The sequence below is a fragment of the Lutjanus erythropterus genome, chromosome 13, assembly GCF_056507025.1.
Source record: "Lutjanus erythropterus isolate fLutEry1 chromosome 13, fLutEry1.hap2, whole genome shotgun sequence".
Classification (NCBI taxonomy): domain Eukaryota; kingdom Metazoa; phylum Chordata; class Actinopteri; order Lutjaniformes; family Lutjanidae; genus Lutjanus; species Lutjanus erythropterus.
Genome location: NC_139329.1, coordinates 35,888,921 through 35,916,302, shown reverse-complemented (window position 1 = coordinate 35,916,302; position 27,382 = coordinate 35,888,921). Strand labels below are relative to the sequence as shown.

The 27,382-nt window shown below is 39.3% G+C and overlaps 1 protein-coding gene across 1 annotated transcript in view; it reads left to right on the top strand.

Annotated features, from left to right (window-relative positions):
- The first annotated feature begins 418 nt into the window (after nucleotides 1-418).
- lingo1a (leucine rich repeat and Ig domain containing 1a) overlaps nucleotides 419-27,382 on the top strand; it is a 177,262-nt gene continuing 150,298 nt past the window's right edge. Inside the window, exon 1 of the mRNA XM_084734747.1 lies at nucleotides 419-742. The gene's annotated coding sequence lies outside the window, so the exon portion shown is untranslated. The remainder of the gene's footprint in view (nucleotides 743-27,382) is intronic.

The window sequence follows — 27,382 nt, the reverse complement described above, 5'->3', positions numbered from 1 at the left end:
GTTTCGCTTTGTGCACAAGCGAGGGGCATTACTCAGCGTTCAGATACACAAACGGCTCTGATTGTAACAGCTTCCGCGGCATTCGCTTTCATCCCCGCGTTTAGCTGTTCAGCATCACCTGCAGTCTTTTCAGATGGAGATATGGTAAAATAATTTCATTAGCTGCCACTGTTATACGTTAACGTGCAGCTCGCACTGCAGTTCAGATTGAGGGAGAAATAAGGAGGGATGGAGGGACTCTCTCCTCCCCTCTTCCTCCTCCCTCCCCTCTCTCAATCTCTCATCACATACTGCGGCTCCTCCCTCCACCTTGCCCTTCTCCAGGTCCCCTCCCTTCCGCTGTGTCTCTCTTTCTCTCCGTCTCCATCCCTCCTTCATTCCCCCTCAATCTTTCAGCCTAGCTGAGACTAGCAGAGGATACACCCTCCCTATGTGTGTGCGTGCATGTGTGTGGCTCGCCGTGTGAACCACATGTGTCAGTGTGTATACACATGTGGCTTCGCAGCTGACGGAAGGGACTCATGAAGTGCTCTGGACTTGGATAGCAGATCCTTCTCCTTATGCATATTTACAACATTTTTTAACAACACTCCAAAATCCTCCCATTAAAGAATCTTGTTTTCCTCCTCTCGGGGCAGCATCTCGATGGAATCTTCAATCCTTTCCCTGGTATCTTGGATTTAATGAGCAGCCACCGTGGAATGAAGCAGGCAATTTCTGGATTCTCTTCGTTGCAGCTCTGGTAAGGATATCTCTCTCCTGTCTCCTCCTCGCTCTGACTCTCTTCCTATATATCTGTCTCCTTTTCATGCACTTCCTACCTGATTTACTTCTCATAGCATATTGACAGGTGCAAGCAATACACATTATGGGATAGGGGAGCAGTTAAATGAAGCAGAGCAGGCTATTTAGGACATGAAGAGAGGGAGAAAATGAGGATAGGCTGGCTGGGGAGTGTGAGAGAGTGTAGGGGAAAGAAGCAGGGAACAGAAATGTGTGCCGACACCAGCAGTGTTGCTCATGCTGTCAGAGGCTGGAGGGAAAAATGCTCCACTTGGTACTTGCTATTGATCTGCTGTTATTTTCGGCTCCCGTCCCTTAGAGACAACTTTGCATGCTCTACCTGACAGCGATATTGGTTTTGGCCATCTGTTAATGCTGACGGGGAGGCACTTTGTCATAATAAATTTGGAATCCGAAGGCGGAAGCGCGTTAGGAAAAGGCTGCATTTAACGTGCATTGTGTATTTTCATGTGCCTTCTGTTCGCAGCGTGAGAGGAAAGCGCGAGAATGTGTGAATCTGTGTTTGTACAGTTTGTGCAAGTTGTGTCCTCGATGTGCTTATATAGGTGGGATGCGACAGGGTGGGAATTAGAGTCCTTCTTTGAATGCTTGTCTGCATACCTACACATATTCTCGTTGAAACCCTCCTCAGCTGAAGAAGGGGAAGAAATTGCAGCTTTTCCACCATGTTGATTTGTCTGATTGCCTGATGGGGCCTTTTGACACCAAACACTGATTTGAGAAGGTTGAGTGTGTCGAGAAGACATTAAATTATATGAATAATTTTCTTTTATATTTAGCTTTACTGTATCTCTCATCATACCAGTCACACCTTGATGAAAATGCAGTGTTTATTTCACTTTTTTCCCCCACTTTTGTCAGTTGGAAGCACGAGGTAAAGTTGATGTTGCTATTTTAGTCGCCTCTGCATGCTGGATGAGCCTCTTTCCTTTTTATCTTCACTGCTGTCTTGTTATTAATTCTCTGTTCATCTCTTGCCTCTATGAACTCTACAGGGAGAGGAGTAAAGACAGATTGTTAGAAGGGGGAGAGGGTGAGAGATGTTGGAATACAAGAGAGACAGAGAGGGAGAAGCTGGGACTGAAAGCAGTGAACAGAACAGATAGGAGGGAGATGCCAGTGGAAGGTGAAGTAGAGAGAGAATATAGCAGTGAAAGATTGACAGGAAGGAGGAGAAGGAGAGCGTTTGTGCTAACAAGCCCCACAAAGAGCTTTTAGGCAGGCAAAGCTTTTCTGAAGGGCTCCGGCTTTTGGCGTGGGGGTCGGTTTACACACACATCTCCAAAACATGCGATAGATAGGCCGGGGCCTGCATCTCACACATGCCTGGTTGCATTTCCTGTAAAGGACATCAATATTTATCACATTTCCCATTTCAGAGAAGAAACCACGATAACACCGGAGGATGGAAAAATAATAAAAGATAAATCAAATTACCCCACCTTGGGTAGACCTTCTGCTTCTGTTTCATATATAATTCCTTTCCAGCACTTAGGCAAGGTTGCCTGCGACTGCTGCATATTGAAATACAGGTGCAGCCGCCGTGGTTAATGTTTTCACTGATTGTACTGCTGAGCTTTAGTCATAATTGCAATGGTAATTGTGAAACATATATTCAAGCAGATTGGATTAAATGCAGGGTTTTGTCACTGCTTGTTTTGTTTTAAAGGAGAAAATTGTGATATAGATTTACTGTAATAACTCATGAAATGACCATGACATGTCATCAGACATCATACAGCCATGGTGTTGGGTGGGAATAACTGTTTTTGTATGTCAGTTTCATTTTAATTAAAGTTAAAATTAATGCAGAATGTTTACAGAATGCATTAGTGTCTGTTTGTAAGTTGTAATAAATCATTAATAATTTTGTAGAAGGAGTAGATATTTATAAGGGTTATATTGAGCAATGTGTTAATGAAGTCTGGGCAGCAGGCAGTCACTGAAAGAAGACATGCAATATATGTACTGTTTTAAATCATAAAATGTCATCAGAGAGCAGGGAAACATATTAATATAATCGCTTCTCTGACAACAGTGATGCAGCTGTGGTGTCCCCCTTTAAAATTTCTGTCATGGACTGGAGTAACTCTTATATGTTGCCTGTTTCACATTAATTGGAGCAAAAATTAACGCTGAATGTTTGCTAAATGAGTTTCTGTCTGTTTATATCAGCTATTCTGACACAGTAGTACTCAACCCCAGTACTTGAGTCAAAGTATAGATACTCCTGCTCAAATATTACTCAACTGCAAATGAAAGTTGCTCAGTCAAAATATTACAAAAAATATAGTTAAAGTACTAGAGTACTTCCTTTTAAAAATACTTAAATATTCAAAAATACAAATTCCAAAGTACATTTACTAATATCAATACGTTGCTGTATTGTTTTCATGATGCATTTACTGAACCTTGTAACTCTCTGAAACCACCTAATGATGCACTGACTTGCTTGTAGAACCGCTCTGCTACACAAAGAAACACCTTAAAACTTCAGCATAGAAATGCAATCAAAAACAAAAAGGACAGCTGTTGTCATTTTCTGACGTAACTGTATTAAAATCACAGCATAAAATTAGATTGAAGCCGACTGTAAGGAGTTTTCCAAGTCTGAGAAATAACTAAGATTTCCTTCTGGCTTCAGGGGCAGTATATATGTTAATTATGTGGTATTTTTTGTGGTATTAACTTTACACTGACAGAAATCTGACAGTTACAAACAGCTGACCAACTTACGGCATAGGACTTCTCTTTGCTTGTTATTGTCTGGCACTCCTGTAGTGCTTCTGCAGCCTGCCTGAGCTTCCACGACTCTGGGAAGGAGGCTGCGGGGGTGACAACTCCAGTCTCTGGCTTCAACTTGAAACTCACCCTTGCATGTTAAATGGCTACATATCGCTCCTTTAATTCTTTAGCAGCTTCCACAGACAGGCTGAGACTATCAGTATGGATTTAAGGGTTTTGAATAAACAGCACGGATCTGATTTTACTCAGTAAGGCTTTCATGAGGGTTTTAGTGCAGATGAAAGATTGAATCAAGAGGGTATCCCAGGATGCATCGCTATTAAATTCAGAGCTGATCCCCTGTATTCTGAACCAGAGGTATTCTGCTAATTGATTGGTTTATGTGGTAAGTATCAGGTGATGTCTCCCTCAGGCACACACAACTCACACAGACACACACAGGAAGTAGTGTAGCTACCAGTAGTCGTTTTTACCCTGCCCGGCTGCAGTAAAAGCTTGCCATGCAGTGGGTGACTTGCATCCGAGAGTGACTCACGCTGACTGCGAATGCCCCTCCACCCACAGCCAGGAAGCCTTGATGCTGCCCATCGCCAAACGAGAAGTTAGAAGTTAACAACTCATTTCTCCTCAACCTCCAAGGCAATTATTCTCAAGGCCGTTATAGCGAATAATGGTTATTACCGATGTGGTTTCATGATTTACCATGATGCATGAAATGAAGTTGGCAAATTTGTCACAGCAATTCACAGCTAATGGTGTCCGTAGTGGAAGACTAGCATTGTAAAGTTGTGCGGATATGAGCTTCTCATCCCAGTGCTCTCTTTTGTCAGACACATTTTGACACACAGCCAGTGTAAAAAGAAAGATTTTCAGTGCTATTTTGATCACTGAACCATCTTCCTTTTAATAATAACCAGTCAAAACCCTCCATAACTGAGGTTCCAAACTAAACTCAATAACTCACTGTGATTCCACTAAGAAATCCAAAATATCTTTCAATTTTTTTTAACAGCTCAGAGCTAATAAGCCTCAGACAAACAGAGGAGTAGGAAAATCATTTTTTGATTCTATTATAGTGAGGTCTTATTATGTCCCTCTCAGGCATATAAACAACTCATTAATAAACACATTTAAATATAATGTAGTACAGTGCAACACCACCTCCAAAAGGCCGCCCAGACCTATAACTATAAATATATCATTTTAAAAACTGTTATAACTCAAGTGGATGGTGGAGCAGACTGCAGTTTTATAGTTGTGGTGTTAAGTTATAACAAATTTTAAAATGATAATTAGAATGATCATTCTTGGTGTAGAAGGCCCTTAAATGCTGCCTCAAAAATGACCACACAGTGGATTCAACTGCTGTTTCTAACACAAAAAAACTGAAAATGAAAAGCTTGTCAAAGAGAGGATCTTGGATAATTGATCCTTCCTAAGACCCTCTGTTTTGTAGTTAAACATGTTGTGTGCTAGTCTTGTCTACGTTGAAAAGAAAACCACATTTTTTAAGATGTTTAAAGGACCTTGCTTCACCTCATAAATTAGCTAATGTCAGCAAAGCCCCAACTAACTAGCTAGCTAATCGCTAATAATTTTTTTTCCTTTTCAACAGTGGGGATGATCCCCAGTGTGATTTGCTCACCGATGACAAGCAAAACAACTCACTAACAACCCTTATATACTGACATAAGGGTAGGACTCAGAGAAAAAAGTCTTCTACTTCATCACATCAGTTCCATGGATTTATCAGTACACAACAGTTAGACTACTAATATTTCAGAGCCATGATCAAGGCCATAGATTCAACCTTTTACAGAACTCAGTCAGATAAAGGATCAATGAGTCAGGCACACTAGCTAAACAACCGCTCTGCCTCTGCACTCTGTTTGCCACAAGGGGATGGAGAGGGAGGTCGGCAGGTTAACTAGGGGGGTGTATTTAGGTCATTTTGCAAGGGGATGGTATCCTCCCTCAGTCAGTGCAGTTTTTAATGAAAATACATCGTTAACAGTTGTGGGCTTCAGGTCTTGTGCATTGTGTGAAAAAAGCATCACAGTTCTATAGCAGTGCAGTCATGGGCTTACTCTAATGCTTTGGTGGCTGAGTGTCTCTGGTGGCATGCAACATAATTTCATACAGTATTTGATGTCCAAGCGTGATGCCATTACAACAAAGGCTCAGCAGTCAGGAAGCAGCATGCTAGCTACATAATGATCTGAGGCATTCATATCTTGCAGTGGATCCCTATTATCAACAGCAAGCAGGAAGATAAAAGAAAATAAGGCACATTTTGACCACTATGGTGGTAGCATGGAGGGCCAAGAACAGAACCCTGAGGGATGCCTTCACAGACAAAATGAGCCTGAGTCTTATCTGTGGGGATGTTCACAAATCAAGCAGGAGAATAAATAAAAAAAAAATAATAATAATAATTGTAAAGATGCCTTTTCAAAATACTTAGATCAATTGCAATGGTGTACCTTTTTTGTGTTTCAAAATGACGTTAAAATTAGTGTGTCAGCAGAATTATCCCTTCACCAATCTGGGATCTCCAGTTGGCTGAGACCAATAAAATCCATCTAAAATCAATCTGCACTGTCTATAAGCAGTTTTCTAGGTCATGAGGCCATATACTAGTTATTAAATCGGTCACAAATTTTAACATGTGTTGTCTTTTCTTGAATCAGCATCACACTATTTACATTCACATGCACTCACATTTGGGATTTATCAAACACATCTGTAGTCTGCAGCAGACGGGGGCTAAAAACATTACTCAGCAGTTGTTCGTAAAGGATGAGAGAGCAATATTTATTCACTTCCGCTGCCTACTTTTTTCCGGCTGGCTGAGCGAATCTAAATGGTATAAATTGGAAATTGTATAAATAATTCAAGAACGGCTTTTATCTTCTGTATTTGGAAGCGAGGCCAACACAATAGAGATTCTTATGTACATGTCTATGTTATAGTTTCAGGAAAGGATTCACCCCTCCCTGACCTTTTGTGCATGCAGTTTTTCTACCAAAAAATATAAAATGCCTCTTCTTTTGCCCTAGTTTTGATTTCAGATACACTGCCTCTGTGGGAAATGTGTGCAAAGTGCAAATCAAATGTTATTCATACTTTTTTCTTGTGCTTCATGATGAAACAGGGCAAAGGATTATGAGTCATCTGTTCATTCATACACTTAAAATAAACCAGTGGCTAAACTACTACTAGACTGTTTGTTTGGTCATCCATGTGACATGTGCAACATCTCTGATGCCACTAATTAGATTATAGGGAACTTAGGGAAATGAAGGCTTTTGCTGCTGCACTGCTGCAGAATTACGATGAGTTACACAAAAAGACTGCTACAGTTACAAGGTGACTTATACTGATTACCCAAAATGGGCTCTACATTATTTACATTTCTAGGTACGATACACGTAATGTTTTCACTGATTTACACTAATTCAGATCATCATCACATTCTTTTTTGATCCTTATCCGCTTCAATCGAGCAGCAACCTCCAGTGCGGAAAAGTGAAGCCAACGCAGAAAAACTGCAAAAACGGCAGTTCCTTGCCTGTGTTTATAGCCTGGTACAAAAAAAAAACAAAAAAAAAACAGTTTGGGTGGGGTGAATCTTTAAAAAACTTGCCTGTTTAATTATAGTAAGGCTTAAAGTTATGCATAATTAAGGCTGTGACAGGTAGGTGTCTTCTCAGATAGCCAGTCACTTCGTTCAGCTGCCTTAGCACCACCCACTCTCCACCTCCCTGCTCATTTTTGAATTAGCCGAGGATTAACCAAGTCGGGAACTGCCAAGATGGCAACAACCAGAACCACCAAACTGTGAGCTTCACAACAGTTCCTCAGAAACAACACGTTCTAATCCCAAATTGTCACATACCACCGGTCTGTCACTGCCCCTTGGCCTTTGATACTGAAGCGCAGGCTACGCTTTAGTAGCTGCATCAGACGCAGCTAGAAAGCTTTTTTAACAAGTTATTAATGCTGTCAAACAGCTGCAGTTTGGGTCGGTTTAGGCACCAAAACTACTTGGTTAAGTTTAGGGGTTACACTAACTACATTATGCTATATATGTCACGTGATGTCATTGACAGGGAAGCAGTAGGGACATCACATGATGAAAATTTTGTGATGCACGTAACGTTATGTGCCTCGCAGCTTTTAATAATAATGTTTTGGTTTCACATGGGACACAAACCCTGGTCTCCAGGGTGAAAGTCCTCTGTTTGTTTGAGCTACGCTTCCACCCCACCTCCTCCTCCATGTGTGGACCTTCTCACTTTGGTTTTTTCATTGAACTCACTTGAAAAATCTGGTGTGGTGCTTTCAGCCACTGAGCTGGGAATCAGACTGTGCTCTCAGACACCATATGAGTGAAGTCATGGACACTCCGTCCACCAATGATTTACTGTCTATGACCCTGATAGCCTCCTTTATGGTGTGGTGTATGAAGGGGCAGGCAGTCATGTTCCTGTTTCTCACAAGCACCAGGCTTGCAGGAATGTCTTGTGCCAAACTTACACCACTCATATTGTGCAGTTTTTCCTGTTGAAATCATATTGTAGAGAGTTTATGTGAAGCACTTTGCCATTCATTTGACAAGGGAATCAAAATGAACGTAACTGTTCGACACCAGGTCATCGCTCTTGCTTTTGGGAGGACGTGCAAAAAAATAACCTTCATCAGCTTCCACACATCACGCCACCTTTTAGATCTCAGGATGAGCAGCGCTGGTATGTTGTTGAGGTTCATTCCACAGTGACTGGCATCCTGTTGTGACTCCAGTGTTTGCTTCATATGCGAAATGAGCAGAAGATGTTTTCTGGTGCTATAACAACAGCTCTCTATTTCCACCTTTACTCCAGACAAGCAAGTGTCATAATTGACATATTCACTAGAAGTCCTTGACAAATAAACATAAACATGGGCCACTTTAGACATTTGAACGAATGAGTAATGCAGTCAGTTTTTTTTATAGAAATACAGTTTTCAAATGCCTTGTCTGTTTACCACAACACACAGGACTTTAATGTGAAAATGTGACACTATTCTGAGGCTTTGTACATATGCTACATTTGACGGTATGTTTATTTCATGCAATGTTAATTAAATGTCATATGTTGAGCTTCTGGGTTTGATAAAAATGCACCAGACACTGTAAGAAGGAACCTCCAGTGAGGGGCCATTTTATTTGTGGAAAGTCGTGAATCACAAGTTTCTGCTGAATACAAGAGAAAATCACCTGCTGCACACTGATCAGGGTATTTTTAAGCCGAGTGCAGCAAAGCGATTTATCCTTTAATGGCCACTGTAGAGTCTCAAAAGTAGCACACGGAGAACGGAGAGAACAACAGCAACAGCAGAACGTGGTATTTCAGGATGTACAATGTAGCTGACAGTTTGTTGTGAAAGCTTAAAGCGTACGCAGGCAAAATAAAATCATAACTTGCATTGCACAATTCACTGTGGACAAGCCTGTTTCCAAATATGGCATGATGATTACTGGATGTGTAATCTAGTTATGAATAATCTAATTTAATCTCTCCTTAATGAAGCCTGGCCTCTGTTTAAAGAATGCCCTGCTCGCTGTAATTAGTGGGACACAACACAGCGGCGCTGCTATTGATCATGATTTGGAGAGCGTTTCTTGAAAATGCACTTTGATGCACGTGAATAACATACGCCCATACTTCCTTTACTGTATTTACACCTCCGGAATGGAGGGACATGAGCCAACACTGCTTGTGTTCATTAGAATCACGCTGTGAAGAAGGAAGTGTCGGCTTTCATCCTTCCACGTCACGCAGCGGAGTACGGTTTTTGACACTAAACCACAGCCAAGTGAAACTGCCTCCAACAGGGAGTTTCACTGAGGAGGGAGTGATGTACGTATGCAATGAGGAGTGAAATACACCTGAAGAGGAGTCCTGAATTTGCCGCGGCTCTATTCACAATTATATACTTTTCTGTCTGCCTAATCCAAAGGACGTGGCCTCCCTGTGTTAAATCACCTTTCAATCTCAATTTACGGCCTTTGGCAGTTCGTCCCCGCTATTAGTTTTGTTGGAATGGTTCGTGCCAGTCCATTACTGACAGCTGAAAGGACAAACAATACTTCTGGGTTGGAGCTCAATAGATTCTCTTTGATTGCTGGCACACATAGCGAGCCTCCTACTGAAACTGAGGGGGAGGTCAGATTGGAGGAATCCCAAATGTTAGTCCAGATGCTCCTGGGTTGTTTTTTTTTTTTTTTTTTTTTTTGACGGATGTGAGTGAAGAGATTGTGTGAGGTTTTAAGCTGCCAGTCTTCAACCTGTAAAGCTGCAGCCCAATGTTAATAGAAGAGCTGCTTGATATTTATAGTAAATCTGTAGTTTCCTCCGGGTGTCTAAAAACAGCAAACAGAAAAGAACATTATTTTTTTTACCATACTGGGCTTAACTTCCGGCTCAGTTGCAAATATTACACCGAAAGAATCAAATACTTTACAACAGAGAAAGATTTAAATCTTAATTTAATTTCAAAATGTCTCCACCAGGATGCTGGGCAAAACCAGCCATCAATTCGCATGTGTCAAAAGGCGTGGGACAAAATGTCAGATGCAATTTCTCAGACATGCTCTTTCACAGTCTATGAGGAGCATGTGAGTGCTGGAGATTTTCACACCTGTTAGGCGACAAAATGTGCCACTTGATACCGTATCAATATGTGATTCAGGACGTCTTTCACAGCCCCCACAGGTTATCTATTTTAGACAATTGTGGGCCTTAACGTGTGAAGAAAACTGAGACCATCTGTATGCAGGATCCGTGAGCACACAGCCTTTGAAAATGCTAAAATGTCAGTGAGTCAGCATGGTGATGACTTACAAACGGTCATCATTAAAATATTGCATTCTTGGCTGGCTGACATCACTTTTTAATCTTGAAATTGGTCCCACCCCCTCCACCCATGCACACGCACGCTCACAGTTGGAGGTAAATTAAAAATAATAATACATTTTTTTTTGAGACCTCTCCCTTGGCCCCCAGCATGTGTGTTACTCTGATGCCCTGGAACACACACTCCTTACAAATCCTGCTTTGTGACTAATATTTTCAAAAGCTCTAACACTCACAGCTTGCTTGGAAACATGCTTAAAAAAAGAGATATAATTAAACCATGAAAATAGTATTTATTTGTTTTAGATTAATTTCAGGCTCAAAAGAGCTAGTCGGTTACATAAGCACAGCTGGGGGAGAGGTGCCTCTTCCACGAACATCGTTCCTGGATCATTTCCCAGTCCTGACTGTACTGAAGTCTCCACTATGATCAGCGTCAGTTGAGAGTGAAAACACAGGCTAATGCAAGCTGCCAATATTTCTAATTATCATGGATGATGCACCCAGGGCTCTATTTTTGGATCAACGCAGCAGGAGAAAGCTAGGAGGGGGTTACTTGTATCTATGAAATATATAGTCAGAACATGTGCAACTTTATTTTTTCAACTGATATTGCTAACTTGGCAGTAGGTATGCAATGAGATGTAGAAAATCAGAGTAACTTATTCAGCACCGTCCGTCCAACCAGAGCCCAAAGAATTTTCATGGCTTTTTAAATTACACATAAGAGTGTGATTGTTGTGCGCAACAGGATGGATGCATGTTTTCACTTTCACGGTCAAATGAGCATGTGTATTAGCTTGTTAGCGAACAGCTGAGCCTGTAGTGTGGTGCTTAATATAAAAAGAAAAAGGAAAGGGGCGACGGACAAGAGAGGCCTGATCATCATGTTCTCCAACAAGCATAAGCCTTTTGCAAAAGCCTTGTTCTGAAAGCTGGTAAACATCAATCAAGGTATTAAAGGGATAGTTGACCCAGAAATGAAAATTCAGTCATTATCTACTCACCCTCATGCCAACTGAGAGTCGGGTTTATGTTGTTATTCCGCAAAACACTGCGGGAGTTTCACAGGAAAACTGCACTGTGAAGTCTCGCAAACAATGGAAGTGAATGGTTTCAAACCTAAAAATACAACTAGAAAAAAAAACATAAAACACCTCCATACTGCTCATCTGGCATAATCTAAGTCTCCTTAAGTCCCATCATGTTTTTTGCACACCATCACCACACACACACACACACACAGTTCAGACAGTGTGCATGTGAACGTGAATGTGGCTACAAGCTAAGGATCTACAGTGAAAATTCAGGCTAAAAACATGGTGCAAATACCATTATTTGTACTCAACTTGGCATTTGGGGACTTCAGGAGAGTTGGATTACACCAGACGAGCAGTATGGAGGCATTTTATGTTTTTTTTTCTGTTACTTTTTTACGTTTGAAAACTGGTCACCATTCACTTCCATTATTTGGGAGATTTTGCAACACTGTTTTCCTGTGAAACTCCAGCAGTGTTTTGTAGACCACAAAACTAAACCAGACCTTCAATTGGCATGAGGGTGACTAGATAATGACTGAATTTTCATTTTAGAGTGAACTTTTAGGTTATTTACTATTAACACACAACACAACAGTGTAGCGCAAGAAAATGAGTTCCTTCATGTTACAAACACATACAACATACAGGTGACTAAATGAAGTAAGTGTAGAGTAGGATAAAATATGAACCAAAAAAATAAATATAACAGTTATATACATATATACTTATACACATTTCAATTCTAGAATAGTACACCACTCATGGGCTTGCTCTGATGCTTTGATGGCTGAGCATCTACTGACATGTAACATAATGTTATACATTATTTGATGTTCAAGCGTGATGCCATTACAACAAAGGCTCAGCAGTAAGGAGGCAGTGCACTAGTTAGATAATGATCTGAGACATTCATATCCTGTAGTGGATCCCTATTATCAACAGCAAACAGGAGGAGAGACGAGAATAAGGCACATTTCGACCAGTGCGGCTGATACGATGGTGGTCCAAGCACAGGAACTTGAGGAACGCCTTCGCATGCTCTTCTTAGATAAAACGAGCCGAAGTCTTATCTGTGGGTTGTTCACAAATCAAGCAGGAGAATAAATGAAAAAAAAAACTTTTATTGAAAGTATGGTTTAATCAAAATACCAGGGTCTACAGTATCACAGATCATTTGCAAATGCAACAATCTGCCTTCTTTGTATTCAAAATTGAATAATGTTGAAATAAAATGTCAGTGTATTTATAAATCCCTTCATCAACCTAGGATTTCTGTTGGCTGAGACTGACAAGATCCATCTGCAAGCATTCTGCACTGTAGTATCTCCCTTTTTTATTTGGCATTAAATATAAGCAGTTTGCCACCTCACAGAAATTGTATTTTATCTTATACTGAAAAAAACGATAAGACAGTAGTTTATTTATTAAATCTGCACATGTTTTAACATGTGCTATCTTTTCTTGAATCAGCCTCTTTGGTTGTTTCAAGGTCCACTGCTTTTCAATCCAAACCCCATGCTTCTTTTTTATAATACTTAAGAGTGTATTTTGTTATAGGTGATACATGTTTCAGCAATAAAGCAAAAAAAAAAAACACCAGTCAGAAAAGAGAAGTAGCAAAGTTTGAGAGAGCTACAAGCCGCAGCATCTACATGCACGACCGTTGCCATCACATCTTTCCTGATGCCACAAAAATTATCAAAGCATCCGTGACTTAATTGAAACAGAATTTGAAAACTCAGACAAGTTGATCCTGCAGGTTTTAATGTTTCTCAGCAGTGCTGTGAAAGATTAAATGACCCGACCACCCCTACGGAAACATATTCCACCCTTAACAGAGCTTAAGTTTATATTCAGCAAAAAATGCAAATGTGGCGGATGTAAAAAATGCCACCAAGCCAATAGCTGGCCTGAATTACTGTCACAGTATATGTGCATTTTAACAGGTTTAAGCAGTCCAGGGTTTTATGTGATACGAAGAGCTTCTTACCTTGTCTTTCCCTCACCAGGTCTCTGTCATCATTAGTATTCCGGTCAGTGCTGTGCACTCTCATCTTGGCTGGCCATTTTCCCATCTGAAATTATTTTTGCTTTTTTTTGTACATGGCAGCTTCTTTCAGCGAAACCTTGTCCAGATTTGAATAAATAAACAAAGATCCTTACACATCGCCTAAATGCTAATGAGCACATTCCAAGAGGGCACTTTTTAAGTGTCAAGGAAAAAGTACAGGGGCTTTGGGCTTGTGCCTTTCACTTGGTTCATCTGCTGAATCCTGCTTATTATTCAGCTAAATTTATCATCCTTTTCATATTATTAGCAGGCCAGCTGAGAGTGTGACTCTGCAAAATATGTGTCAAGTGAAAACCGCTTATCTTCAAATTTGGTGATTTGGATTTATTTTATTTTTTTATTTTTTTATGAACCTGAAGGAGGGATAGCTCCTTTATAAGCCCTGCATTTTGTAAACCAAACAAATCATTAACAAAGACATTGGTTGTCATATCTGAAATATGTGTTACAACAGAGCTGAAAAGCTCTCAAGAAAAGTTGACACTCTGGAGATAAGTGTTTTTCACTGGACCGCGATTATACAATAGGTTAGACCCAACAGATTGTGCTTTGTATTGCATCTTTATCCAAATCGTATTTGTCTCTTTATATGCAGACGGCGTCCTCAGAGATTTGTGAGACTGATGTATTGTTGTTGTCTATTGAAGGTACAGGTAATATATCAGCTTTTGTATAATGCTGCTTGTGATCGCCCTCATGCTCCTGAACATAATGGCATAATGGCACCTAAAAGGTCAGGAAACCGAGTTATTATATCTGTCATACCGTGGTCTCTGTGAATACTTGATTCTGATTGGCTGCAGGTTGTCCATTAATCCCTCATAAATGGACTCCTACCATTTAATATTCATTGCAAGAAGTGGACATGCCCCATTTGACATTCAGTTCACTACTTCAGTCTGATAGTACACATGGTTAGCATTTGTTCATAAAAAAAATAAAAAATAAATAAATACTTAAATATTGATTTAGGGACAGTGACATGGCTGGATAGCGTGTGACTCTTGTTAAACATACTGTGAATTAAATTTACTGTTTGTCCCTCATAGCCAGTGTTACTGAGTTTGAATCTTGCTGGCATAACTTTAGCTCTAAGCTATAGCTGAGCAACAGGCTTCCTTATGGGATGGTAGTAATTGTTCCAGGTACTAGCCAAACCCTCAGATGTTACCAGGGAAACAGACTTTAGATTTGGTTTGCAAAATGCATGAAAATATAAGCACATAATCTTTTTTTTTCTTTGGACAGTTCTGGTCTACACATTAATTTCTGATAATGGACATTTTGTCAAGTATTATCCCTTATGTCTGCTCATCCCTGTGTGTTTAGTTGACCTAGTATGTTTTAACTGTGGTGAAGCATTAAGGACAACTAATAATATTGAGAAAGGATCACATCACATCATGTGTTTTTACTGACACAAACTTGAAATCCGGTTTAATCCCTCCATGTGCTTGTATCGCCCCCCTGTCCAGATGTTTAATTTAAGTCATTTGTAGGAACTGTTAAATCCCTATCTCAGCCCACTTTTCAAAAAATGTAAACAGTGTGTGTCACTACTGTGAGTGCTCTATTCATTTTTAGGAGTGGTTTCTTGTTTATCTATAGCACCAGGTACCAAAATGCTTTTGAAAAAGTTTCAGCTGTCTGAAGCCTCTGCATGCCAACGGTCCACCCACGCAGGTGTTTTCACTCACTCTGCCTGATTAGATCTCTTTTCAGGACTGCGTGGGCGTGCAAACACGTGCTTATTTAACATCTCTCTCACTCGCCTGTTATTTTGTTGCACGACAGCTCATAGCTGTATCAATGACTATGTTTGCATGCACAAAATATTATCTATTGATGTAATATATTGATGAAACTAACGCAGAAACAACAACAAATGATGAACGCAGCCTCCTTTCATTCATTCAGTCTTCTTCATTCAAAGTCATAAAAATAAACTTTTCATGGTGGAGTACAGAGGATGAATTGTGGAGTCTCACAGCCTCAGGAAAGAAGCTGGTGGTACAGCTGTGGATACTTCTGTATCTCCTTCCAGACAGAGGCTGTAGCTGGGGTGGGTGTTGGATAATAGTACCCTCCTGCTTCCTCCTTTTTTCAGCAGTGCTGGGGAAGCTGTGCTTGATTTTTCAACAGTCTGTCTACCATGGTGACTCAGTTGTCTCAGCTACAGTCGTCCTGAAGGATTTCTGAACACAATTTTACAAATTAGTGGGGAACCCCTGAGACGCTCAGAATTCAGTATTCTGATGCAATTTTATTGCATGGATTTTAGAAACACATAATTCATTAGCGTAAAGTTTGAAAAAAATCCTAACCATAAGTTTGGCCTGTGTTAGCTTGGGGCTGAAGGCAATGGCCAACCTTAGCTTAAAGCTAAGTCCATGCTAACTTTCCCGAGATGCAAGTTTTTCATAATGTTTAAAGCTACTATGAGGAACTTATATATTTTGTTAATTTTGGAGGCCCCTTTTGACAGAAGCAGGAGTGTTTCCACGGTGATAGCCACAAACTATAACTTCAAAAATAAAATGATCTAAATAAAAATCTTCCCTTCCTTCTTTTTAACTGGCTAACATAGTTGTCAGTGTAACTTTGCCTGGGAAAATGTAAACAGGCTCGTTTAATCTGTTTTCATGGAGAATTGGATCTGGTGTTAGAAATTATGAATAACTGTGTATTAATAGCCCATCTTCTCACAAAAGATCTTGTTAACTTCTATAGGTCATATAGAGGCATCAGTAATATTGTGATTCCTTTAAAAGTAAGTGAGTTTTTCCCTCCAAACATAAATGTGGGCTTTTACTTCAGTGCATGTGTCTCTACTCCAGGCTTGCAAATGTTTCACTGGTTGGTTTGTTTACAGCGCACAGAGCTGACTGTAAACAGGAAAGAGGCTGTGTGTTGCAAAATGTGGTAAAAAACCCCACTGAGACGTGTACTCCAAATGTGCTATATGGATGTCTAAAAAAAAAAAACTCCTAAAATATAAATAATATAATAACAGTAATAATAATAATGGTGGTTCTCACATGTCTGATGCTTTTAATATGATCTGTATCAAATTGTGAATAATACTAGAAAATTAGTGTGCATGTAAACGTGGTCGTTGTTGTGGACTTTGCTGATGTCATTTAATTTCTATAATAGCTCAGCTGCAGCCCGAGCAGAAGGCTAATTACCCATGATGAAGTAAAAACACCTGTGTCCCATGAGCAGGACTTTGAACACGAACTTCTTCTTTCAGTCACTCCGTCATTGCCTCTTAGCTGTCATGCTCGTCTTTTTTTTTCAGCAATTTTGGCTTTAACTTTGTGACGCACGGGCTTCAGTGATGTTTCAACAGTATGCATCAGACTTCCCTTCATTCGCCTGACAATAATTTATCACAACAGATATTCTATGGTAAGCGGCAAGAGACACTCTGTGACAGACAGTCTAGACTACTCTGTCATATCCTCCTCTCTCACTGAGATTTCACTGTTTTCTCTTTTTCCTTTGGTGGCGGCTCTGCAGAGATTTGCCTGATAGTTTATGCAGTCTGTAGTTGGTACTCAGCAGTCTAAAATTATATTTATATACTGTATATATGTATGCAGTTTGTAGTTAGTAAGCAACAAGTAAAAGAAGGCTATTAATCAGAGATCTTGTTTACATGCAATGTATTTCCATCTTATGTACGTAGTTCTGCATGCACTTTTCTGCTTCTATCATTTAATATGATTATGTTACATAAACGTTTTATATGATATTGTTACTTCTGTTTACACATAACTAAGGCTGTAACAATTAACCTATTAAACAAGTATTAATTGACTATTAAATTAGAAACCAACTTTTTTGGTAATCGATTTTAGTTATTATTTTAAATAAAAAATGTCTGAATTCTATGGTTTCACCTTCTTAATTCTGAATATTTTCTGGTTTCTTTAGTCGTCTGTGATGGTAAACTGTATATCTTTGGGCTTGTGGACAAAACAAGACATTTGTGGACGTCATCTTGGGATTTGTGAAACACTGACTGATAATTTTAAACCCTTTTCTGACATTTTATGGACCAAAACTAAATACTTGTCAGTTGCAGCTCTACATTAAACCTGATGCAAATACAAAAAATGAACTACAGAATTATTTCTTGGGTATATACATGTATTTATTTTATTTAGTTTGTATTATCCATTCTGAAATAATTAATTATCTGGATATATATATTAGATTTTTTGTGTGGGATTAACACAACCCTGTGTGGTATAATAATAACAAATTACCTCGACTGATTTATTTGTATTTGTGCACAAAGTTCTTTTTAAAAAACCTTTTTTACAATCAGGTAATGCTCAGCTTTATTGTTAATTTGCTGTGTGTGTGTATGTGTCTCCACACGCCTACACAGGCTGTGCATACTGGCCCATGTTGGTAGCATGTGTTTGTAAATGAGTTCCACCACCACATGGGACAAGTAATCTACATAGCATTACATTAAGGCTGCACTGCTGCTCGTCACCTGCTGCAGCCCGGAGCAAACGCCGTCGGGACTTGAGAGAGAAGATTATGATGGAAGGAGAAGGCTCCCTGTCACCGCAGTCCTCAGCTGTAATGACCTTAAGTGAGCCAGGCTCAGGTGAGCTTTCCAAACTTAAGCCAAATTGGAAAAGACCCTCGGAACAGAGAGCTAAGTGGCGCTGCTGAACCGGTGATCTGTCTGCGAAGGGGCTTGAGGAAGTATTATATCAAGCTGAGCTTCTCGTGGTTCAGGAAAGCATTATGGATCTTATAAGAATTTAAGAGATAAACAGGTGATGAGCTGTAAAAGGAACGGGTAATAACTCAGTGGAGTCTTTTGATGATTTTGATATCATGATGTTCACAGAGAAGAGTTTGATACCTTCAACGTTGCACAAGCAGGTTGAGGGGATTAATTACTCAAGGGGCGAGCTACAGTAGATGAAACCCACAAGGCTGAGTGATATGGCTTAAAAATAATACTTTATTTTTAGGCACTTCCGTGACATACAATATGTATCTCGATAACACATTTTTTCTAAAATAACATACTGTAAATTCTCAAATAGTGCAAAAATATGACGATCTTATAGAATATGATGCATTGCTGCAGGTTAAACTACCCAACAGTATATAAAGTAGATAAAACGAGCTCAACCTTAAACGTCCACAGGCAGCGTACAAATTATGGCAGCAGGGAAGTAAATTCATGTAACAGCAGACAGGTTGATCATCTTCACCTTAGTTTTTAGAAAATGAAACATGGCCTGTACTCCCTCTGATATCGTGGTGTACAGATAAGGAACGCAAAAGTATATGTTCTGAAGAGCTCATCAGTTTTAGAGATTTTTTTAGGAAGGAAATCGTCATTGCATTTAATTCATGATGTTTAATTATTTCTTTCCATGTAGATGTAAATAAACTATAATTTTTTTGTTCTATATTTCACATATTGTTTTTTATGTATGTCTTGATTGTTGTGTGTGGTTTTATACATATGCAATTACATAAATGCTGATTTTACCTTAGTTATGTTAGAATGCAGAACTTTTCATTGTAAAGGTCTATTTTCAACATAGGGTCTTAAAATACACACCCACTGTGTATAACCCACCTGTGTTACCGGCCGATCCTTCCCCTTTAAGGAAGGTAACGTGTGTGACGGAGATCTAGAGCAGTTTGTTTAAGTAAGCTTGCTAGTTAGCTGCTACGAGTCAGGCTAAAGACAATTAAAACAGGCTAAAACTGGTCGCCTTCCAGATATTTTTCAGAGCTGGAGGTGGAAGATGCTGGTAGAGAAGCGAACATGATCAGATGATGATAGTTTTCTCATGTGTTTTTCTTTCCCCCATGGTGAAAAAAGTCACAGTTGCTCATCGCTTCCAACTAGCATTTGGCTTTTCATGGACCAGCTCTGCTGTGAGGAGTACAGGAAGACCCTCGGGACTGTTTATTTCTTTTCTGTGAAAGCAAATACAACACACAACTTTTCAGTAACCATTATAATGCGATCTGAGCTGATCTACACACTGTCTGAAATAAAGCAACTGCCCCTCAGCAGCGACCAGTGGAAACAGCGAAAGCTTGACGATATGATCAACTGCTGTATCGCTCATTCATGCTTGAATATAACGAACATAATCGATAGATTGTAATGCCCTAACCGACAGTACTGCAGTGTGCTAAGAAACTTCCACTGTGTGTCATATGGCACACACACCTGAGGCTGAGCCTGGTGAAGGCATTGTGAAATAATGATCCAGTAATGATGATGATTTATTGTTAATATGACTGAGATTGAGGTCTAATTGAAGCCAATGATAATCTGAGAATTCAAGTTGTTGGAGATGTGTCTCCTCATGTGCACACATCAGCGTATTTAATTGAGGTGAATATATTGAGAGCAAAACTTTAGTTGAATTTGATTTTATTAAACAACACTGCAGGGTTACACAGTTGATGTGGCAGAATAACCAGGACATATTGGTATTCTGGGAGGCTACCTGCTCAGCTCTCTAAACCAAAGCCGACATTTAATTTGCAACCAAAATGAGGTGAACTTTGTGTGAAGCAGGTCATTTTACTGTTGTAATCGAAGTGCCCTCTCTTTGCTCTTAATCTGACTTGCACTGTATGGGAGGATACAGCGGTGGATTGGTGTGTGTGTGTGTGTGTGTGTGTGTGTGTGTGTGTGTGTGTGTGTGTGTGTGTGTGTGCACGTGGGAGACAGTGTGAGAGAAAGTATAACACTTTCAACAGTATCATAAAATATGCATAACATATTCCATTTTTTGGTCACTTTTAAGTGTCTCACAGTAATGTAAGTGAATACTTCAAATGAGTTATCAATGGGAATCCAAGCCTTTAAAGACAACTTGAAGCCACATTTGAAGAGTGTCTTGCTACAGTAATTCGTTTTATATTTTCAGTTCAAAGTGAATGTTGTGACGGGGCTTAATGTGTGGAAAAACTGTTACAGCGGGAGCAGGCGGTGGATGACACCTTCAAGATACAGACAGAAGAGGAAGAGAGAAAGGGTTACATTTTGTCCCTTCACATGGCAGCTTGTTACGCTTTGAAAGTGGTGCAGCTGCAGTGTTTATGATGAGGACAACAGATTGTACCTTGAATTGTAACACATTACTATAAAGCTGCATTAATTAACATTACTACACAGCATTGTTAAATGCTCGGTTCTGATTGGTCAGTTACAGCATTCTAAGGTCTGTTTTTTCTTTATACCAGACCGTTGCAATCGATGATCGTGATCGTGATCGAACGGTGGATCATGTCCTGTCATATCAATTCACAGGAGGATGTCTACACCCTGCGGCGAGAAACCGTTTTTCTGTCGCTCCGTCAGAAAAGTCAGTGACATATTTTTCCAATATAATTTTTTAAATACTTTTGGAAAGAATGAAACTTTAAATTTGTGGTTGATGGCTGAACAGTCATCAGTAAAGAAAAGAAGAGGAGAGAAAAACAGCGCAGAGAGAGAAAGAGAGGTGAAAAGACACAAGGAGCTGGACGGCAAGGAAATTGACAAAACCAAAGAAGACGGACATGAAGTAAATGCTAAACGCCGGGGTCCTGCATCACTCTGTCGGGGGTGGCTGACATTGGTCGAGAGGTGGGGTACACCCTGGACAAGTCGCTAATTCATTGCAGGGCTGACACATGGAGACAAACAACCGCTCACACACATACCTACGGGCAATTTAGAGTTATCAATTAATCTACGCTGCATGTCTTTGACTGTGTGAACGAAGCCGGAGCAAACACACGTGGACACGAGGAGATGTAAACATGTGAACTCTGCACAGAAGTTCCTGGCCCTCACACAAACTCCTCAGCATCCATCCCAGCTGGGGGGAAACACTTCTTTAGTTAACATGAAAACCCTTAGTAAAAGATTTCTAGACACATGAGTTAACTGTTAACTAATTTATTTTTAACTGAATTAACTATTGCTAATTTATTGTGAAGTGTTACCCCTTTAATTGACTGGCTTGAGCAAGGATAATGTCCAGTACATATTGATTTAGCTGCTTCTTGACTGTAGTTATTTACAAGAGTCTGTAGAAGTGATTATCTCCATGTCTTCAAATAGTTATGATATCGTCTTCAACACCAGCTACTCCAATCATGTTTGCAGTCTGCAGCCAGAAACTGGTTGGAAATTGATTTCCACAGATTCCTCGTGGGTATCTTCTTTTTTTTTTTTTCATTATTTGTTGCCAGTTCCTGCCAACTCCTGACTTCTTCTAGGCCAGGCTAATAAATTAATCTTTGTCACACATTTCCACTGAGCGCGCTGGCTTTTGTTTCATGGCTCTATTATAAAGGACACAAAGAATAGACAGACGCATGGAAAAAAGAAAAAAACCCACACAAGGCATGACAAACTCTCAAAAATTACGCCATTAGAAATTCAAGCGGCGGTATAAATTAAATTAAAACCAGAGAATGACCTTGGGTCTTATTTTGTTACAATGAAGAGCAGTTTGAATGCAGATAGCTTTTGTGATTCCTAGAAACCTAAAAATTGCAGGCTGGTAAAGCCAAACGGATTCTGCAGTTATTTAACTGGTTATCTGTCTCTGCTATCCTTGTTTCAAGAAATCATTCATCACAGCATATTTCTTTAATGCAGAATTCTTGCCACACTTTTTGCATCTGAACTACACTGTGATTGTTTCTGGTCTCTCGTCACCTTTAGGTCAGATCATGTCTTGTAAATGTAGCTACAGAACAGTATTCTTGCTGACAGCTAATCTGTATTAAAGCACAGATAGAATCTCTCCTGTATCGCTGCATCTTTCCTTTCCAGAGAAACTAAAAATCTGTATATCATTTTGATTTGTTTATGGAATGAATGCATACCTCTGCAACCTTTGATCTCTATGTACAGTTGCTGCTTCTGTCTATAAATAGTCTGAATATTGCTGCAGTGAGGCGAAAAGACAATAACACACATGTGCTTCATACGCTGTCGTTTTGCTGTACATATTGTACTTCCATCTGGAGTTTCTGATAAGATAGAGAGCTTGCAACACAAACACTCGCACAGACACACACTCAAATCCAACTCTTTGTATTTACAGCTTTACTTGAACATGTTTAAAGGCTTGGCACAGTTTGTGTCCACATTTTATAAGCCCAGTGCAGGCCTGTTGATAATGATTGCATTTCTTTTTTCATATTGTTCTCTTTATATTTATATATTACCTTTTAATTTGTTTCTACTTCAATGTCCTTGGTTATAAATTAGAGTACAGTTTTGCCTGTGTCTGTGGAACATATTAAATTATACCAGTTTTAGCTTTAAAGGTGCAGTAAGCGATTCTGGAGGAGGATAGGAGATTGTTGAGTCTCAAGTCATCAAATATTGACATTATGGGAACTTACTGACCAGTCATTGGCAAATGACCACCAAAATATACTCCTGACCCCAGCTTTAATTTAGCAAAGAGGAGGATTGCTATCTAAATTACTGATATTAACTATACTATATTTTGAATAGCAAGTTGATACCCGAAAAAATGGATCCATCTCATGTTAGATCATGTTCAATAATACCGAAATAGCAGTATTAGCCTACAGTTTATTGTATATTCAACCAACAATAGAGAGCAAGAAATGGTACATCATATATGTGTGCTGGTTTTTTAATTATAAGTATGGTGTGATCTCAGCTAACACAGTCTCCATCAAAAATATAGTTTCAGTATGAATTTGCCTAAAATCAATTTTTCTGATACATTTATGCAGTCATTAATTACGTGCCACTGGTTTAATCCTGGAAGCTTTACAAGAACATAATGATCAAAATAAGTACAGTTCCTGAAACTTCACATTTTAACATAGTGTTTCTTTTAATTATGTAGTTCATCTTTTTCAAAATTAAAAACAAAATTACACTGTGACAGACATTTTACATGCAGTAGGAGAAGTACTTAGAACCTAATTATGCAGGTAATTCATCTTAAAAATTATATTATAACAGAAGTGTTGTTACCATCTACAAAAAACAGCATTTTGGTACGAAAGCCATATTATAAATACATGCCTGACATTTGTAACAAAGCAAGTTATTTGAAAATTGGTCGAAAGTTTAGCATTATTCAGAGTTGCAATGATCTTCATTAAGGATAGGCCTCCTGACTCCATTGGCATGCATGCATTAGGAGACATGGTTGGCTGCCGCGTATGACGCACAAGATTCAACCACGAGGAAACGGAGCAAACAAACTGTAGTCTGTGAATGTCTTTTATTGTACTGAGTGGTAGAAATAAAGAAAATGTCTCACATATCCTTTGTTTTGACACTTCCACAGACACTCATACCATACTAAGGGCTAATGTATGTGGGGATGCAGCCAGTGGACCAAACCACTGTGGAGTATGAGGGGGGTCTTTTGTCTATAATTAGCACAAGTGCTTCCAAAGCATATTATTATATAGTTATGTTTATTATATGTTGAGGGGAACAACTTTCCACCCTCATATGCATCTATTCTCTGCTTCTGTGCTGCTGTTGTGTCCTTAAAACTGTGTGTCCTTTAAAGTTATATACAAATCACTTCAAGTCAAAAGACAGGACAACTCTTTCTTAATTGCTGACAAATTGGCTTTTCTGTTGCACAATTTGGGACAATCATTTCTTTTAAGTAAAATGTTGAGTTGTTTATGACCAGATGTCACCCACAGAGTTCAATACAGGTCTGTCTTATTCCACTGCACATGTATAACAGTATAACCCTCCACATTCTTATTTACACTGGATTTCCTCGCTGTACCCAGCGACTGTTTTCAGCTGCAGTGGCCCAATTTCTAGGCACAAATCATAAAAGTTTCATCTCATCTCGTTGGTGCTGCAAACAGATGGACCGTGCTCTACCACAGGGAACCAGTTTAGCACACCACCAGTGTTCCCCCTCTCAGTGTACCTTCTGTAGCTGTAGAGGACACACGTCTCAGTACCTGTCTTAAACGGACATCGAACTCATGATAATTTTTTGCCGTTTTAACTGATTTCGACACATCAGTCTGTTTAGCTGCATATTATTCAGACAGAACAAAGCTCTGTTAGATTTGAAAAAAAACTCTTCAGAGTTAGGGTTGTTAATAAATGTGTGGTTTCTTACGTGGGAGTTGTTTGCATTAATAGATGATTAAATACAATATGTCATGATTCAGTGTGAAATTAGTATGCCTGTCGCTTAGTCACTCTGAATTTAATAAAACACTGTAAAATCCAGCTCCTGTGAAGTCTCAGACAATTAATTAGATATGTCATCAAACGTAACTTGTTTATCATCTTTCAAGCTTTTTAATTATATTGACTTCAGCTTTAAATCATTACAGTTGCTGTTGACTGCTGCTGTCAGGACCAGCTAAAGCTTTTCAGAACCAAGAGGAGGCATCTGATACACCAGAAATTGTTTATGGTGCACTATTGTGTTGTGCTGCGATTGAAAAAAAAGGAATGAGAGAGTTTGTGATTAATTTTGGGGTGCCTTAATGGCTAAGCAGCCATGTGCACCATCCTTCACACTGTCCAACATTTTAAACAGGGGCATTTCTAGAACAGAGGCATTGGTGGGGTACTGGCCACCCCTGACATCTGATCATTATCCTTAAGTATGATTGGTTATCCAGCTGTTCGATGAGCATTTTTAAATGTGCATTATTTTCTTTTACACTGTATTTAACCTACATTTAAGTTTTTACAACCTTTACTATCAAAAGAGCCATTTTTGTCCAAAAAGAAAAAAAAATCTATCTGGAGTTTTTATTTTGATTTTTTGCAACCATAGCTAGCCTTGAGAGACTCAAGACGAGCCACTAGTAAAATTTAGAGGAAAAGACACTGAGCCAACGACTCATACAGTTTTCTTTACGAAATATTAAAGCTGGAGAATGTAAGAATTACTTTCGGCCAAAACAATAATTTATGTTAAAAAAACCCCCAAAAAAGTCAAACCCATGGAGCCACTGAGGAAAGAGCCACATGCAGCTCTGGAGCCGCAGGTTGCTGGCAGCTGACTTAAATAATAAATCATGAAAATAAAAATATTTTTCATGATGAAATGTGGAGGAATACAGTCTGAGGAAAGGGGTGCAGTGGAGGTACAAATTTCTTTTTGAGGATTCAAAGAACAAAGTGGAAGCTTTTTAATGGTGCCACTCAGTTGCATTGTGATTGGAAAGACTATTTATCTTTTAAATAAGAAAATTACACACAGGAATGAAGAAACTGTAAGATACTGTGATGTTAGGGAGACATTTGAAATGGTACATTAATGTGTGCATATGTGTACACACATACTTTCATACCACCCCTCTATAAGGCAGTGCCTGATTTTAAATACAAGTCTATTATGGTGAGACTCAGTATATAAGTTCTGAAAGCAGAATATGAAAGTATCTCAAAGTAATCAATGATTTAAAGTCCTACCAACACCTGCTTTAAAACCAACTCAAATTTCCATTTAAAATTTTGCTGTTTGTGGAATGCAGTGTGCTGGAGGCTCCTCAGTCTCCCACTGGGATTTTTGCACCGCTCCCCTCTTATGTTTCTCCCGCTTCTTGTGAATTCCTGTGTGCCACGGGGAGCTGTTAGGTTTGTCACTGCAGAGACAGTACTGAGCATTATTAAATGTCGCCTTGTTGTTTGTGGGGAATTAGCACAGTATGTCATACTTGCACGGGTGGCAGGTTTAGACATAGAAAATGTTCTTGGTCAAGAGATGTGTGCATTGTTTTGTAACTGAGGCGGCTCTTAATAACAAAAAGCTCTACACTGGTGTGCGCAGAAAATCTGTGCTTATTCAGTACACAGAGCAGTGGGCCGATGATATATGGACTAAACCAAAGCTGCTTGCATTTAAGATGAAATATGGATATAGTATTGAGAATTATGTTGTATATAATTTATCTAAAAAAGCTAAGATCCTTATGTGGCCATGCTGAAATCTGGCACCACTTAAGGTTTAAACTGGACAGTATGTTGGTCTAGAAGAAGAAAAGCGTCTTTGTTCAATATGCTTGTTTGGCTGGTTTAGAAAATGAGCTTCACGTTTTCACTGGGAGCTGGGCGAGATTTTGTTCAGTAATATTAAAGAAAGTACTGATCTTGTGAATATGGATGATGCACAAAGAATGAGTTGGTTGTTCACTTGTGAAACATTTAGATCAGCCAGTTACCTGGAGAAAGCCTGACAGATGAGAAAAAGCTCAAAAGCTCTGAAATCAAAAACTGATTTCTTCTTTTTCTTAAAGAGTTTACTCATATTTTATAATGGAATTTGTTTTGTTTATTTTGCTCCTATATGTTATGTTATGTGGTTCCCAAACTTTCCACACCACACAGTTATTACCATTAAAGGGACAGTTCACCCAAAAAGGAAAATTCAGCCATTATCTACTCACCCTCATGCTGACTGAGGGTTGGGTTTAGCTTTTTTTTAGTCCACAAAACACTACTGGAGTTTCACAGGAAAAGAGTGTTGCAGAATCTCCCAAACAATGGAAGTGAATGGTGACCAGTTTTCAAACATAAAAAAATAACAGAAAAAAAACATAAAATACATCTTTACTGCTTTTCTGGCATAATCCTAAAGCTCCAACAAGTCAAGTTGACTAAAAAATGTTATTTACACCATGTTTTTAGCTTGAATCTTCACTGTAGATCCTTAGCTTGGATCCATGTTCATGTGCACATGCACACTGTCTGAACTGGAAGTGTGAGTGGTGTGACGGCGTGAAAATAGCATGTCAGCACTTAAGGAGACTTTGATCATGCCAGACAA